At 47.2% G+C, this 17612-nt stretch overlaps 1 protein-coding gene and 1 long non-coding RNA gene across 2 annotated transcripts in view; one reads left to right on the top strand and one right to left on the bottom strand.

Moving 5' to 3' along the window:
* LOC146772805 (uncharacterized) overlaps positions 1–17612 on the bottom strand; it is a 178981-nt gene that overhangs the window by 45445 nt on the left and 115924 nt on the right. The window lies entirely within an intron of this gene.
* S100A1 (S100 calcium binding protein A1) overlaps positions 6205–17612 on the top strand; it is a 40120-nt gene continuing 28712 nt past the window's right edge. Inside the window, exon 1 of the mRNA XM_085637811.1 lies at positions 6205–6383. The gene's annotated coding sequence lies outside the window, so the exon portion shown is untranslated. The remainder of the gene's footprint in view (positions 6384–17612) is intronic.

Genomic DNA, 17612 nt, shown 5'->3' with positions numbered 1-17612 from the left:
TACCTTTTTTTCTTCGTTCCCTGCCGGACGAAATTCAATTCAGGAAAGCATTAAAAACTTGGGTCTTTTCTATGACCGAGACAGCCTGCACAGCAATGGTTTAAATATGTAGTGTTTAGCGTGAAGTTTATCTACTCCCCCCAACTCGTACATCTGAGTTGGGTGAGCGCCAAGATACTCCCTGGAGTAGTAGTAGCGCTATAGAAATAGATCTTACATTACATTACATTACAGCTTCACTCAACCCAGAGACCAGCTCTAATCAACAAATTCTAAACTCCTTGAATGTTCTTACTTAAAACATTCACACCTGTGTAGTCAGCCAATCAGATCAGCGAACAACTTGTAGGCATAAAGAAGTCATTACCTCACCACTGTTTCATCAGCCTTCCTTCTTGGGGATGGTACTTTGCTTTCTTCCAATCCTCCAAACGTGCCGCTTGTCTTAGTGCTCAAACAACAAGAAATCTGCTGCTGTCCTCATGCACTAACATGCGCGCGTACGTACGTACCTGTGATGATGGTAGCCCTACAGCAAACTTATCCTTTACCTTTGTAACCTATAGTTTTCAGCTTTAGTGGAGTCACCTTTTTATTTAACAAAGAAAAAAGAGAGTATAAAGTATACTTGTTGAACAGCCACCAAAACAGTGGTGCCAGCGGCCCACAACACCAGGTCCCTAATGTCCTCTACAAAGGTCTTGAGGGACTACCATGTTTGTCTAATGACGCCGGTCAGAGTAGCAACCGAACCTCCACATCCCAAAGCTGAGGAAGGCACTCAGAGATAACTTAGCTGGTAGAATGTGAAGCTAGGCTTTAACATAACATGCCATTCCATACTCAACCGGTATGTATGTTTGTAGGTATGTCACTGAGGGCTACTAGTAAATTATCTCCAACTCATTAGGGTGAGAAACTCTAAATTCACATGATGGATGTAATTACTGATCCTAATGGTGATCTGCTGCTAGGTTTTGTGTTTTCCGAAATATCCTGTGATCTTCTTCCTTGCTTATGGCCTCTGGAGTTGTCTAGAAGATGAAGACAGGTGTCTGTAATCTGGGAACAACCAATCTGTGGTCCAAGATAGCAGGAAAAAAATAGTAAGATAGCCAGTGCTTAATTTGTAATAGTATAAGTGTTGATGCCAAACGATCTGCTCAGTAACCCACCACCGAAGGGTTTTAAATGTAGGCTCAACTAATAACAAGAAGTGACGGCTCCTCCGCTAAGGCGGAAGAGCGTTGCCCACTGCTTTTTGCAGTGTAAATAAAGGAAAAATAAAATGATATAACTGGACGGAATTATAATTTTCTTTGTTCCTGCTGCGGCGTCTTGGAGGGGCGGGTGGATCTGCTCTGCTGACAGAGCGGGGGAGGAGTGGGCTGCAGTCCCTAGGTTGGCATGAATGTTTTGCTGGCCGTTTTGGGCCGGCCAACCATTCATGCGCAATTAACATGTTCTCCAAGCAAACTACATTACAGCATGGGTGGAGAACATGCCCAGACTCCAATTCTCTGGCTGAGCGACAAACCACGGTGCTCAGACCAATCATAATGCTGCATTGCAGCGTTGTGATTGGCTATGGGGAGTCTGGGTGCTTCCTATTTGCACAGAAGAAGCCAGGCAATGTTTTCTGTCTTTCTCTTCCTACTTTTTCCCCTTTGTGTATTTTTCTCTCTCGTGCTTGTCGTCAATGACTGATAAGGTCAAATAAGACCCGGTCCCCAGAAACGAGTGGCGGCTGGCCCCACCAGCAACCAATTGCAGAAATTAAGCACTAGAGATAACTATAAGACTAGTTTCTGGCAAGAAGATTAGGGGCTTTTACAGACTGAATTAAGGATGTGCACAGTAACAAATTTGCAGGGTCTGTGAAGCTGGTGGTGGTTTTTTAAGGCTGGCTGAATACTGTAGCTCAGTTTTTACCTTAGCAGTGGCAGCCGCAGGGCTTAAAGAGCAGGTGCTGAGATGGGGCCCTATAGGGCTCTCCATTTCTGACCATCAGGGTGAAAAACAAATCTTAACTCTGTAGCAGTACCACCCTTCACCACCTTTGAGGTAACTTCGAAGAGACACGTTATAGATATTTCACAGTCTCATCATTTCAGAACTGAAGCATTTTCAATATTATATACAACGAAGCCATACTTGATGCTTTTTAATCTTATGCAACTAACAACTATTGACAAAGCCAATAGTCCTGGCTTGATGTAGGTGTAATGTTGCTTGTTGTATTATATGTCTGGATGAAATGACAGAAGCAGCAAAATACCAGTGGCAAAGATTTTTAGCTTAGGTGTTTTTAAGCCACACCATTCATTATATCGACCATGCCCCTTTGAGAGACCCCTCCCCCCTCCCAGTTTTTTCATCCCACTTAAAACCCTAGGCGGCTGACAAAGATAAAGAGTGGTGGGGTGGGTGGAGGAGGTGTGGGGGATGGGACAACAGGTGGAGCACACAGGGGAGATGGGGGGTTTAATAATTGCGGAGGAGCTCCCTCTGTGCCTTGGTATTGTAAAGCGACTTTAAACGCAGAATACCTGAAAAATGAGAGAAGGAACGGAGAATGGAGGCCTTTAGCGGGAGAGGCAAGAGGAAGACGATATCCTGAGTCACTAAATTGTTAGAGGGGGCGGAAGTGACATCATACACCAATCACAGAATAGGCTTGATACTTTGCTCCTCTTCAGCATCTTGTTTGCATCTGAGGACTAAAGGGAAAGACACAAAGTATTAAATACAGAAAATAACCATCTTACTTAGTGCCCCAGTTTACTTTTTGATTCTGTAAATGTATTTTGGAACCTTTAGACAACAGGTTGCAAGAGCAGAGCCAGGAGTAACTAAAAGGGAGCCAGAGGAAGCAACTGGTACTCCCGGCTACCTGGAATTAGCATCCACCTAGTGAAGTGGTGAGGGAGCAGAGGCAGCTGCAGGAGATGTGGGAGATAAAAAGAAAGATCCAGAACAAAGGCTAAGAGTGGGCGACACAGATGAAGAGGACAAAGGGAAAAGGAAATATTCGGGATGACGTTGAAGTGTAATCAAGACAAACTGTTGTTGCTGAACTGTGAACAGGACTCTTGAGTGTACCGATGGAAGCCCGTATTCATGATTCCATCAAAACATCTTTCAAGCTGAATTATTTGGCTTGCATTCATACTTATTTAAAAGACTTGATTGTTAGTTAACATAAGACTTAAAATACTCATGTTGTCATCACCAAAAGTCACAAAATCTTGGCGAATATTGAATGGTAAAAGATATATTTCCATCTCTCATGATGTGCTGCCACACCTTGAGGTAGCCTTAGGATTCCATCATGAATTATGTTTTCAAGATATGACTGGTTTGCGCCTTCAGTATATATATATGTGGATTCCTGGGAAAAATGAATCCCAAAGTCTAATTCTGTTTTTCAATATTTTTTGTTGTTGTATTTATTTATCATAAACACGAGAGCAATCGAAAAGGCGACACGTGTTTTCGCCCGCGTGGCCAGCAGGTCAAGGGCTTTCTCAAGGCAAGTGGTCTTTAAGGCATAGAAATGGTCTTGAAATGTGAGGTGAAAATAATCACGGTAATGTCAGTAAGAAGACGCTCCATCCGAAGGTATGGATGGGGGCAAGATGATTTCTGCATTATTTTCACCTTGCATTTCAAGACCATTTCTATGCCTTAAAGACAACTTGGCTTGAGAAAGCGCTTGGCCTGCGGACCACACGGGCGAAACATGTGTCAGCTTTTCGATTGCTCTCTTGTATTTATGATAATAATTAAATACAAAAAAATATATTGAAAAACAGTATTAGTTTTTGGGATTCATTTTTCCCAGGAATCCATAGATATACTTAAGGCACAAACCAGTCATATTTTGAAAATATTGCTTTACATTCGGTGGCCTTTGGGTGAAACCACTTGACAGGTTCGTGCCACACAAAGAATTGGGTCATGTCCCATTGTGTGTGAACCTTGGCAGCACTTACCCACTCCATCAAACTAAACTATGCAAGAATTAAACTGCTCAAAATGATGTGACAACATTTTGTTTTACAGGTTTATTGAATACATTATTATTAAATCTGGTATCTGCGTATCCATGCCATATTTGGCATTACACGCTTCCATGAGTGAAACATTTAAACCAGTTCTTGGCTCAGAGTCCTCTATAAATCTGTCCCAATACTTTGTGTTCTTAGCTAGACAAATGGATAGTGCTGTTCAGGAAAATGTTGTATGACTAGAGAGCAGCTAAGTAGTGCAGACCGAGGAACTTTAGGCCCATCCCACAATATGTTCAGTATGTCTTTATTGATATCCAGGGTTGACATAGCTGAAGATCTCCCATATTTGTGCCTCCTGCTTCCCTTTGAATATTCAGGCTGGGAGGAGCGTTGGGTCAGTGCCAGTCTGCTCAAGGTAAGTCATATGTTTTTGTCCCAAAGTTTTGGAATGGGAGCGAATTTGCATTCTGACAAGTGTAACAGTACGCCCCTGTCTGTGGTGTCCTAGTGACTCCCTAATATCACTAGCTCTGAGGAAGGAACCACCTAACAAGGATGAGAGGGGTCTTTTAAATAGCTTTAGAAGCCCCTGGATTAATTAGTCACGTGACATCCGTGCAAACCCCTACTCCATCTCACCCTCCACCAGCTAGTCCTTTCTGTGTACCACCGAACATAACCATCATCTGGGGGGCTTAGTCACTTACGCCTTTCAGGCAATAAATAGATATTCTCTTATTTTGATTTTCGAGTCACCTCTAAGCATAAGTAGCATGTAGGTGTGGTGTCAGTTTTGTTAGCGCTATGATGAAGCTAAGCCTTCTACTTAGGTTCAAACCAGTACATTCTGCCACGTATAGGAATGACTTCATGGATGGAGGCCTGCTTTCGAGAATTGTTGGACAGTACAGAGTCTGATTTTTGTCTATAAGTTGTAACTTGTTGGCACGTATGGGTCTGTGGTTGAGTTAGTTCATAGTTGATGTCCCTGCGGTTGGTAATTCTACTTGTTACAGCTTTCTGGGTTTGGTCACCGGCCTTACGGTGGTTTGCTATGTGTGTATTAACTGGAGGTATTGTATTTATCGTATTGTAATTACATTTATATAGTGCTTACTACCCCTGATGAGGCGTCAAAGCACTTTTCCGACGAGTAGCACGCTACTCCGGAACCCATAAAGGATTAGTGGTGAATTAGTATAGTGAAATATGAAAGTAAATTGAGTGGTGGATATGTTAATCAGTTATTTGGATTGAGAAAGATAGTGGAGGGATACAAGAGGGAAAAAGGTTGCTTTTATATAGTGCTTGCTACAGAGGCGCAACTAAAGCCAAATTTCGGGGGGGGGGGCTAAGAAAAAATTTCGGGGGGGGGGGCTGAATCTTTTAAGCCATAGGCAGAGTGGAACTGCAGGGGCTCTTAGAAGGGGTGAAACAACAGCGAGGCCTCATTAACATTCATATGGTCTTTTAAAGACCTTTGAAGTGCTCGGGTGCAGGGGTGCGGCTGTGTGTGCGCCGGGAAGCTGTCTCATCCCGGGCTGCCAACCAAACACGAGGGGGGGGGGCTGAAGCCCTTTGAGTCCAATGGGTGTTGCGCGCCTGGCTTGCTACCACTGATGGGGCGTTGAAGCGTTTTTTCGGCGCGTAGCACGCTACTGCGGAACCCATAAAGGATTAGTGGTGAATTAGTATAGTGAAATATGAAAGTAATTCGAGTGGTGGATATGTTCGTCAGTTATTTGGATTGAGGATAGTGGGGGATAGAAGAGGGAAGAGATTTACTGGCACGCCTCGCTAGCCGCCTTCTGTCCTAGCTGCTCTGCTTCTGCATTTTGACGGTGTAACTCATGGGGGCCGGTAACTGGAGGGTGGAGGTGCAGGCCGGGAACAGAACCTCCTGGCCCCACATCTCCTCGTCCCATATTTGCATTCTCCAGCTGGGCACCGCGGTTACTGGACATTAAAGGATATGGAAAGCGTAAAAGGATGGTTTTACACCCCACCCGGACCTGCACGCCGAGGCTTAGAAACGAGGCCCCATGATGATGTAACCCAAGCCCTGCGACGGCAGGTGCTCCCCAGGCGGACAACGGCGCAGGTGTGAGGTGTGGAAGCCTGTGTCTGAGGTGGAGGGGGCGGGGAGGGCTGTTATTCTTTTCACGGGCGGGAATCGAGACCCCCACCGAGGAGGGAGCAGGTATTCCCTTACCACCCTTAATGAGCCTCGCCACCGGTGCCAGCCGCGGCACAGTCTCTCCGAGCCTCCTGAGGGTGCAGTCGAGCTCTCCACCGGCTTCTGTCTGCAGGGCGTCGCCTGAGACCCTTCCTTACCCGCGGCCTGGTTCGCTCCGAAGGCCCGACACAGAGGTGAGTGTCCGGGGCTTCACTGAAACACAGTGGGCTCTTTTAGGCCTTTGTTCCGTGTGCTGGACAATAGACATGAAAGAAGGACATAAAGGGACTTACTGAGGTGTCACATGTTCCCCCGCCATCATGGCGGCGACTTTCACCCAATCAGCCACTAGCTCTAAGCAAAGTGGGATTGTTGACACATAGGAAAGGAAAAAGTACATATCCCAGAATGCTAGGTGTTGTTGGCTGGTGGTGACCCTCGTGGGGTGAGGCAGATACACTGCACTAATAACAACTTACAGGGTTGAACAATTAGTAGGTGTGGAAAGCAACGGGAGCCCATTGCGCTCAAGTGGGGAGCAGCCAAATGGAAGTTTGGCCCTTGCACCCCGCTACCTTACACGACCCTCTAGCCCCATGAATAGAGGGCCAGCAGCTGAACCATCTCTTATGCCCTCAGGGCCATCATCGCCCCAGGCCTCTATTGGGGGGAGCAGAGCCGGCTTCAGTGATAATGGAGCCCGGTGCGACAGTGTTCTTTTACCCCCCCCCCCCCATATGACTTCCTCCTTGGATTCCCTCACTAACACCTGTGCAAAAGTGCCCCTCATCTTTCAATAGCCCCTCTCTCATATACATTTCATTTGTTTCAAAGCGCTGGTAAAGGCGGACTTTGCTGTTCCATTCAGCTAGCCACATAAAATACAGATCTGTTCTGCGCAGCAGGCACATTAACCCTCTGCGCTACTTTATGGCGAGTCAAAACTGCCACTAGACAAAACTCCGACCTCTCTCTCTACCAGGAAGATTTATTACAAGAGTTTTCATGACATTTTTATTGCTGCCTGAAAGCTGGTTGCACAAGGAACTCTGCAGCAGGTCCTTTTAAATCGTACATTATTGCTAAACACAGCGCCCCCCCCCCCCCCACCTACAGGCCAGCGCCCAGTGCAGCCACACAGTCCCACTGCCCTAAAACCGGCCCTTAGGGGAAGGGGGGCTGGAAGCAAGAAGCTTGGACCATCCGTACTGGGCACCATTCACACCTCCCCTATTAGATTAGATTTGGATGCCTTTGAATGACTGAAGAATTGATAACCCCCCTCCTCTACTTTCAAATGGTCCAGTGGAATTGGGGGTCCACTGTCCCCAGCTCACCCCACTAACATGACACATGCATAAGGAAGATGAGGTAAAAATGAAGGACTGGTCGATGACAAAAAAGTAGATTGTCAGTCCCACACAGTGGACTCTTCCCCACCACCTCACTGCAAGCACCTGAAAGCACCATTAACGCAGCATCCATTTTCTTTATATTTAATGTATTGTTCCATGATGGCAGGCACGAATCTTTAAATAAAATGCCTAAAAAAGCACCCAAGTGAAAAAAGCGGCGCGGAAGCAAATTGTTGCTGCAGAGCCTATGAAAATGAAAACAACATTTTCTTTTTAAAAGCGTCTGGACGGAGTGGGGGAGCAACCCCCGTCTTTGGACAATAGGAAGGCCGAGGAAGGAGCTGAAAGGGAGAGTTTTAAGAAGGTAATAGGGAAAATAAGCAGAAAAAGGCCGGGCACTGAGGTATGGAGAAGCAATTGATAAACTTGGGAAGAGTGCGAGGGAGAGTGCTAAAAAAGACGTGCTGAAAGAAAAAGAAAAACGTAGTTTACTGTACGTGAGCAGTATAAGGATAGAAGTCATCCAATCAAGGTGTGTTAGAGAAGTTATTCTCCTAGGGAGAGACAAACACAAAAAGAAGCAAAGGAAAGAAAGGTATTGAATAAGAAGAAATCAAAATAGGTAGAAGACAAGCATTGGTTAGCAGTGAGCTGGCTTTAAGTCCCCTTTAAATATTGGCATTGTCCACAATATGTTTTCGAGAACAGAGAGCTAAAAAGTTGGCTCTGGCCGAGACCTAATGAACTTCTCTTCGGAATTAGAGATGGGCTTGCAAATGGAGAACGAAAGACGTTTCCTGACAGCACCGTTCCATTGAAAAGCCTGTCATGCATTCACAGTAAGACTTTGTCATTCAACTGAAGTTCAACACAGTGATGCAAAAACATGGGTGTAGCGTTGTCCTCGAAACTCCATAGGGCTGTGCTCAAACGAAGAAAGGAAATTACAGGGTGCAACAAGGATGCATGTCTATGTCGGAGCATGGCTCTTTTTGTAATTTGCTTTTCCTAATTTATGGACAGCTTTTGAGTTAAAGAACATGGACGTCCTAAAAGCAGCGGCGGTTCCTCTGCTAAGGCGGAGGAGCGTCGCCCCACTTCTTTTCAGCACTGCACAAAAGTAAAAGTAAAATGATAATAACACAATGTTATTAGCATTTTATTTTCCGTGCTGAAGCCAGTTTTGGGGCGGGGTTTGGCTCTCGTCACAGCCAGTAGGAGGAGGAGTGGTTGGTGCACTTAAGCGCACATGACAGTTTGGCAGGCTGTCTTGGGCCACCAAACCGTCATGCGCACTTAGCATGTTCTCCACCCAGCTGTATTGCACAGCCTGGTTGGAGAACATGCACAGGCTCCCACTCCCTGTTCGAGTGCTGAACCAGATCACTCAGACCAATCACAACGCAGCTGTCATGCTGGTGATAGTAGCAATGTGATTGGCTAGGGGAGTCTGGGAGCCTGTGTGCTTCCATTGACAGAAGAAGACGGAGGAGAGGTGGCCGGCCGGCAGGTAAGTGATATTTTCTTCTCTTTTTTTTAACCCCCCCTCTCCCTGCCTCACCGCTACTTCCCCAGAGCAGCCACCAGTGCCTAAAAGCATATCCTTGCATCACAGACATGGCTGCACACGTGGTTATAAACTGCCACGATTGCCTGTCGAACATCATCATCACATTCAAATGGCCCATTGCATGGTATTCACCGGCAACCATCCCAGGCGTTTTCCCCATTCATTGGCCCTGTAGTATTGCTTTTCCAGCAATACACCCATGGACTGGCAAACTAATCATTAGTGTTGTTGACTAAAATACAAGGCCAGTGGCATCTTGATTTTCTGGGTTCAGGCATACACCTGATCCATGTATCTGCTTGGGTCTTAATAAGTCTGTAAATCACAATCACATGGCGTGCAGGGGGTGAAAAAAGTTGTGTTTTCACATTTAGGGTACCAGAGGAAATGTTGCTCGTGCCTATGGCCAAAATGGCTGAATAGATTTACACCAAACTTGGTATGAAGCAGAACTTTCCATAGAAACGTATGTTTTTTCTCCATCTTGAAATTTGTGATAAAAACAAATCTCGATTTTCACGTTGTGGAAAAAATTCACCACCTGTTTGGGGTAAGAGGACGCCATCATGAGAGTTGCCCAACTCCCAAAATGAGTACTGGGGAGCACCCAGGTACTTGGAAAATGTACTGAAACCCCAGCAAACACAGGTTTGAGGTAGTAAATGTGAGATTTTAATGAAAATCACGATTCCAATGCCATCACTTTGTGCACAGTAAAAAAGCACTGTTTTGTGCAGGGAATTGTGATTTTCATTAAAACTGGATTTGCACGAAAAATACACAAACATTGGGAAATATGGGAACATTATTTTTCCATTTATAAATAAAAGGGGGTAAAAGCTGCTACAACATCGATGGCCAAGTGCAGAGGGAGTGGGCTCGGCTGCCTTTGGCGAATTTGGTCGAAGCTCTAGCCACAGGTCACGCCCTTCAGCCATCTTCCATTGTGCATGTCATAAAGTCGTACACAGCCAGGTTGGCCACCCTTGGTGGACTAAGAGCAAGCCCTGGCCCCAGGCTAATCCAATCCGTAAAAGGCTGTACAGCTACTGTGGAGTAGGCCACCCACAGTAGGTTTGGCCAGGTCATGGCAAAAGGCCAGGCTTCATTGCCAACCCCTGATGCAGTACAGCCAAAAGCCATGCGTAGTTGGGGTCAGTCAAGGGTGGCGGGATGATTGAATGGCCTGGCCGTAGCCCAGATGCTAGTGCCAACCCCTGCTGCACATGGCCGAAAGTATATCATAAAACAACCCATGAAATTCACTGAATTATTCACACTTCTAGACTGATTTATAGTCCTAGCTCAAGCACCTAAAACCAAAGAAGTTTGCCAGTTTTCTCCCACAACAAAGACCATAACATGTGCTGTCCACCATGCTCAAAACAATAATTTGACAGCCACACAGAAACTAGAAAATAGTTGAAAAGACACCAATATGGCAGACAGCACTAGATAAGGCGTATGTTGTGTAACAATAACTGCTGACTTTCAGTGGCTTTGGATGTTTGAGCCACAGTTTTTAACTGTGGTGCCTTCACTAATTAGCTATCTACTTAAATATATATATATATATATATATATATATATATATATATATATATATATATATATATATATATATATATATAGATAGATATACGCACACACAAACACGCATGTGCACACACACACACATATATTACCTACTGGCAGTCGCCAGTAGATAGTTATAGTTAGAACCTAGTTTCCATAGGAAAAGCATTTTTTCATTTGCCAATAACTTTCGTTTTCACGAAATTTTCAAAACTAATGGTTCACTCAGGTCAGCCCCTGTCTTGAAAGTTTCGGGGTTATTCTTCAAGCGGGGCCGTGAAAAAAGCGGGGTCCCAAAACGTGTTTTCTCCATGTTAATTTCCATAGGAAACTTTAGACACAGCTACAGTGTGAACTGCTAAACAGAATTATACCAAATTTTGGCAGAGAGAAAGCTCTTGGTCCAGAAAGCATGCTTTTTTTAAAATGGTGTAAGTCCGTTCAGTAGTTTTTGAGATATTTAAAGATTTACAGATATCGATATTTGAGAATTGTGAGATCTTATTGGCTGAGCCCTCCCGAGCACGAGCTTGCCTCTGATTGGCTGCCAACACTTCAAACCAGGAAGTGTTGGCAGCCATCTTGTGACTCGGTACCGAGGGAGAAGGAAAAAGGTGAGTGAAACATTAAAAAGAAGTAAAGGGGGCAGGGTAAAAACACCTTGACCCCCTTGGCCTGCTCAGGGGGTCCCCCAGGCACCCCAGGCCCAAAAAAAGCATTTTTTTTACATATTTGGCCGGGTCGCACCGGGTGCGCGGACCCCGTTGAAAATGAAAAAAGAAACGAAGCGCAGGCTCCTGTGCTTCGTTTTTTAAAGCCCCTGGGTGGGCCAGGTCCCAGGGGCAATCCTCATTTCTGTAGCGGGGGACTGCCACCTCCCCGGGGCTTTACAATTTATGCAGGGGGCATGCGCCCCCCCCGCAGCTTCGGGGACCGCCACCTCCCCGGGGACTGCCACCTCCCTGGGGCTTTATTATAATAGGGTGGGGGGGCCTCATGGCCCCCTCAAGCCCCGGTGACCGCCACCTTCCAGGAGCTTTATTAAAATATGGTGGTGGGCCTCGCAGGCCCCCCCAAACCCAGGGGACCGCCACCGCCCTGGGGCTGAAATAAATAATGTGTGTGGGGGGGCTCGAGCCCCCTCACGCAGCCCCGGGGACTACCGCCTCCCCTTTACAAATGATGGGAGGGGAACCGCGCGGCCGCCCTCCAGGAGCCCTTGTTGGCCCTGGGGACTGCCACCCCCCAGGGACGGCTCCTGCAATGTACCGGGGTGCCCACCCCCGGGACATTGCCGTTTGCTATGACAGGGCGGGAGCACAGCTCCTGCCCTGTCATAGCAAACTCCTGCTTTGCTTTTTGGAAGCGAGAGCAGGAAACCTACTCTCGCTTCCAAAAAGCAAAGAATATTTGCTTTTGGGCAAGGGGAGCTGCTGCCCAAAAGCAATGCCAGCTCCTGCAGGAGGTGTGGAGTCGGCAGGGACCCTGGGGCATTGGGGCTCCCCCCATGGCCCCCAACTTGAGGGCCAGCCACGGGGGTTGGGATCCCCGGGGCCAGAAGTGGCCTGAGAGGGGGGCCACTCGGCCCCCCTCCCATTTAAATAAAATTTTTAAAAATGGCAGGCCGGCCGGCCCCCGGGGCCAATAGTGGCCTAGGGAAGGGGGGCCACGCGCTCCCCTTCCCAATAAATAAATATAAAAAAGGAGGCCATGCCCAAGGGGTTGGGGTCCCCGGGGCCGAAACTGGCGGCCCCCTTCCCACTTTTTTTTTTTTAAAAAGGGGTCAGGTCCTGGGGGATGGGGTCCCCAGGGCCCCAAAATACTAAAAGAAGGGGGGCCACACAGCCCCCTTCTAAAAAATAAATAAATAAATAAAGTCAACATCTCACTGGAGACCCCGCTCCCTCCCTGCACCACTCGGCAAACGCGCCCCTGGAATACTGAGGGTCCCTGGGGGTCAACTAGCCCACCAGGTACCTCCAGGAAGCACCACAGAGCTGGATAGCAGAGAGGTGGTCCGAGGCCACGCCCCTTTTTACACCACTCTGCAAACGTGCCTCTTAGCGCACTGCTGGTGGGGCGATGAGGTCCTCTTGTGTCCTGAGGACCTCCATCTGTCTGTCAGTTGATGTCTAAGTGGGTTTATGAGTGTGTTAGTGGGTATGTGAATGGCTATATGGGTGATTGATTGGTTGTCTGCCTACATCTATGGTTGTCTGGGTGTCTGTGTTTGTGGGTGAGCAGGTGTGTGACTGCCTGTATGGATCAGTGAGTGGGTGAGTCAGTGGCTGTATGGGGTACTGTTGCATGTGTGAGAAGTTGTATGGGTGAGTGAGTGTCTGCATGGCTGTGTCGGTGATTGTGTGCATGTGTCAGTTTGGGTGAGTAACGTAATGTGAAAAACAGTATACGTGAGTGATGGGGTATATGAGTGACTATGAGTGAGTGAGTGAATGTGAGAGTGGCTATATAGACAAGTGCATGCTTCTGTCAGTGACTGTATAGCTGAGTGAGTATGTGTTACTATTTGTAAAAGTAAGTAAGTGGGTGAGTGTATAACTGTTTGGGTGAGTAAGTGGCTGTATGCTTGACGGTATGGGTGAGTGTCTAGGTGTGTGAGTAGTTCTATGGGTGACTCACGGTGTGTGAGCGCATGTATGGCTATATGAGTGGATATGTCAATGGCTGTATTAGTGAGTGAGTGGGTCTATGAGTGGCAGTATGGGTGAGCGAGTGGATGTGTGTATAGATTAATGAATCAATGAGTGGTTGTGTAAGTACTGGTATGGCTATGTGAATGGGTTTGTGAATGGATATGTGGGAGTGGCAGTGGGTGTATAAAGATTCTGTAGGGTGTGAGTGGGTACGTCAGAGATGCTGTGGATGATGTAATCACTGATGTCATTTGAGATGTCATCAATGATGTCATCAGTGATGTCACTGACCATGTCATGAGTGATGTAATATTGTAGGTCATAAGCAGTGCATTGCAGGGGCACGAGTTATAGTTAGCTCAGCTAACTATAACGGCTGAATTTCTCTGGTTTTGTACAAGGGAAATGTCAGCCTAACTATAACATCCCTGTGACCTTTGTTTTTTTTCCTTGAATTTCAAAGGTTTTTTAAATGCTAAATGCTAATTTCTAGTTATAAAGTCCCTAAAATCTGTGTTTTTTTCAGTGAATTCCTAAGGTTTTTTAAATGTTAATTTCTAACTATAACGTCCATGAAACCTGTGTTTTTTTCAGTGAATTTCTAAGGTTTTTAACTAGCAGTCATGGGTTTGGGCCTCCAACCAGCTCTCAGGAATTCTGCTGCGTAGGACTTACAGGAGGTACCAGGAGGGCTTCTTGGCCCCCAAGGCCCTCTGGAGTAAAGTGGACTTCATCCCCCCAACCAGTAGTTCACTAGGAGGCGCGTTTGCAGAGTGGTGGACAAAGGGGGCGTGGCCTCCAAAGACCTCTTTGCAGTCCCACTGTGTGGGACTTACTGGAGGTAACAGGAGGGGTAGTTGGCCCACAAGGACATTCTTGGGGCTAACTATCCCTCCTGTTATCTTGAGTAAGTCCCACACAGCAGGATTTCCAAGTTCTATTAGCAGGCCACACCCCCTTTGTCCACCACTCTACAAACGCGCTTCCTGGCTCGCTCTTGGTTGGGGGATAAAATTCCCTTCTCTGCGGGGGTTCCTTAGGGGCCAACTAACCTACCTGTTAACTCTAGTAATCCCCACACAGTGGGATTGCTGAGAGGTGGTCGCAGGCCATGTCCCCTTTCTCCACCGCTCTGCAAACACACCTACTGGTGCTCTCTTGGTTGAAGGATGAAGTCCCAATGCCTCTCCTGGCATACTGCTACTTGGGAGATAAAGTCCACTTTAGTCCTGAGGTCCTCGGGACACAAGGGGACCTCATCGCCCCACCAGCAGTGCACCTAGAGGCGCATTTGCAGAGAGGTGTAAAAAGGGGCCTCCGACCACCTCTCAGCAATCCACAGGTGGGCTAGTTGGCCCCTAAAGACCATCAGCATTGAAGGAGACTTCATCCCCCAACCAAGAGGGTGCCAGAAGGCACGTTTGCAGAGTAGTCGAGAAAGGGGGCAGGGCCTCCGGCGAGTTGCTGGCTTCATTTGTTTTGTATTTAAGGAAGGGGGACTGTGTGACCCTCCTTCCCTTGCACCTTTTTGGGCCCCGGGGACCCCATCCCCTGGGGCCTGACCCATTTTTTTTTAATTAAAAAGGAAGGGAGTCACGTAGCGCCACTCCCAAGGCCGATTTCGGCCCCGGGGACCCCATTGCCTAGGGCTACGCCCATGTTTTTATTTTCATTCCTAAGGGGAGAGGGGCCTTGTGGCTCACCCCTCCCCCAGACCAATTTCTGCCCCAGGGACCCCATCCCCGGACTTGACCATTTCTTTTTTCAAAAATGTTCTTTATTTTAGGGGAGGGGGCCACGCTACCCCATCCTCCAGGGCCCGGCCATTTTTTATTTACATTTTTAAAAAAGGGAGGGGAGCCACTATTTTTGGCCCCGGAGAATCCATTCCCCGGGGCTTGGCCAACTCGTTGGGGACCGAGGGGGGAGCCTCAAGGCCCCACGGGCCCTGCCGGCTCCCCTCCTCCTGCGAAAGCCAACATTGCTTTTGGGCAGAGGGAGCTGCAAACATGCAGCTCCCTCTGTCTAAAAGCAATTCTGCTTTGCTTTATGAAAGCAAGAGCATTTTCAATGCTCTCACTTCCATAAAACGAAGCAGAGTTTGCTATGGGATGGCGAGAGCAGTGCTCCCCTCATGCCATAGCAAACTGCAATGTCCTGGGGCTGGAGTCAGCCCTGGGGGGTGGCGGTCTCCAGGGCCATTTCCGGCTCCTGGATGGGGGCCACGCAGCCGACCTCTCATCTTCTGCAGAGCCCCGGGAGATGGTGGTCTCCGGGGCTGCATGGGGGGGCTTGAGTCCCCACGCACTCTAATTAAATATAGCCCCGGGGAAGAGGTGGTCCCCAGGTCCGCGGGGAGGCAACGTGGCCCCCCTGCATTAAAAAAATCTTACCCCAGGGAGGTGTCGGTCCCAGGGCTGCTTGTGAGGGGTTTGAGCCCCCTCACGCTCTCTAATTAAATTTAGCCTTGGGAGGTGGCGGTCCCCGGGGCTGCGGGGAGGCCACGTGCCCCCGCCCCGGAGTTCCAAAAAATAGCCACAGGGAGGTGGTGGTATTTGGGGCTGCAGGGCCCATGCGTGCCCCAGCATCATTATTTTCGATTGCCGCCGGAACCTGGCACACCCGGGAGCTTAAAGAAAACCCACACTTCTTTAAAAAAAAAAAATTCGACCGGATCCAACGCGAATCCCGTCAAAAAAAAATGTGGGACCCCCTGAGCACCCCTTTTCTTGTTTTCCACCTTTTTTCTTTTGACTCGGAAATAAAAAGAGAGATTTCATAGTTAATTCTTGGAGGTGGTTGCCTCGTCACCAACCTTGCTTCATAGTTGTCAGTCGTAGTTCAATTACATTTTGCCCAGCAAACAAGTATTGATGCACTGTACTGAAGTACAGATTTTACCGACATCAAAACCCAATTCCGCCTACTCAAATCCGTTTACACGATTTTAATAATGTCACTGACAAATTCAGATACCAAAATTGATTTTGAAAAGCTCTGAAAAAATTAACTGAAAAAAATGTGAATACTGGTGTCGGAGCAGTCTACATCAGTTTATTCACACACTGTGAAACCGAGGGAGTTTCTTTTACGCGCTTCTGATTTCCGAATTGTACATCAATTTACTTTTACAAACCAAGGGCTTTCATTACTAGACACACCCCTCTCATCACGAAAGGTAGCACATGCCGCACCCAGGGTGAGGCTCATATCTGCCTTGACTTGTGTACAAACAGGTAACCAAGCAACAGACACATTAGTCACTTTCCGCCAATCAGGTGCTCGCGCTGGGCCTCGCCTGACTTAAGGGCAGGGCATGGAAACCCTGTGGAGAATTCAAAATGGGTGAACAGAAAGGGGTGAGCCTAGATGGAAACTGTGATAAGAAAGGATGTTCGTCAGGTTCTCAGTTTAAACACTGACAATTTAAGTAATTTCTATTCAGAATCACTTAAAATACATGTAACTTATTTAGTAATCATAAAATATGGCAGGGATCTGGGCCTCGTGCTTCTCCATTTGACATCCCCAGATGCGGGTACAGTAGGTCTCCATGTCAGGCGGTGTCTTGTGGCTAATCCGAGGCTTTATTTTGCAACATCGGTGCATTTTGGGACCTGCATGCTTGGTTTAGTGAGATGGAACCTATTGGTCTAAAGCACATGGTAGCACTTAATTGTACAGAGAAATTCTGGACTGCAAAGGTTTGTTCCCCTGCCATGGACTCCTTTATTACCTCTAACACAAGTTGAACTGATGCATTCAGTTGTTAAAAGTAGATTGTTTTTGTTTACTCTCCTGTTACCCTGGGAGTAGATGGTTTTTGGTTACTCTCCGGTTACTGTGGGAGTAGATGGTTTTTGGTTACTCTCCGGTTACTGTGGGAGTAGATGGTTTTTGGTTACTCTCCGGTTACTGTGGGAGTAGATGGTTTTTGGTTACTCTCCGGTTACCCTGGGAGTAGATGATTTTTGGTTACTCTCCGGTTACTGTGGGAGTAGATGTTTTTGGGTTACTCTTCAGTTTGCTAGCTACGAGAACTACGGGAGTTGTATGCAGAAGACAACACAGTTTGGCAAAGAGTGAAATCCAGGATGTTAAGTATCTTCAGAGAGAAGCTTTGAGAGCCGTAAAAGAGAGAAAAGGGGGATGTTATGGTCTATAAGAGACAAAAGTGTTGAGTAGGTTCCTGAGCAGGTTCCTGAGCAGGTAACTGGTGGAACAAATCGCCGACTGACAGTCAAAGGCGATGACAATCTAAGAAGTGGA

This window comes from Triturus cristatus, chromosome 12, assembly GCF_964204655.1.
Source record: "Triturus cristatus chromosome 12, aTriCri1.1, whole genome shotgun sequence".
NCBI lineage: Eukaryota > Metazoa > Chordata > Amphibia > Caudata > Salamandridae > Triturus > Triturus cristatus.
This window is presented reverse-complemented; position numbering and strand designations above follow the sequence as displayed.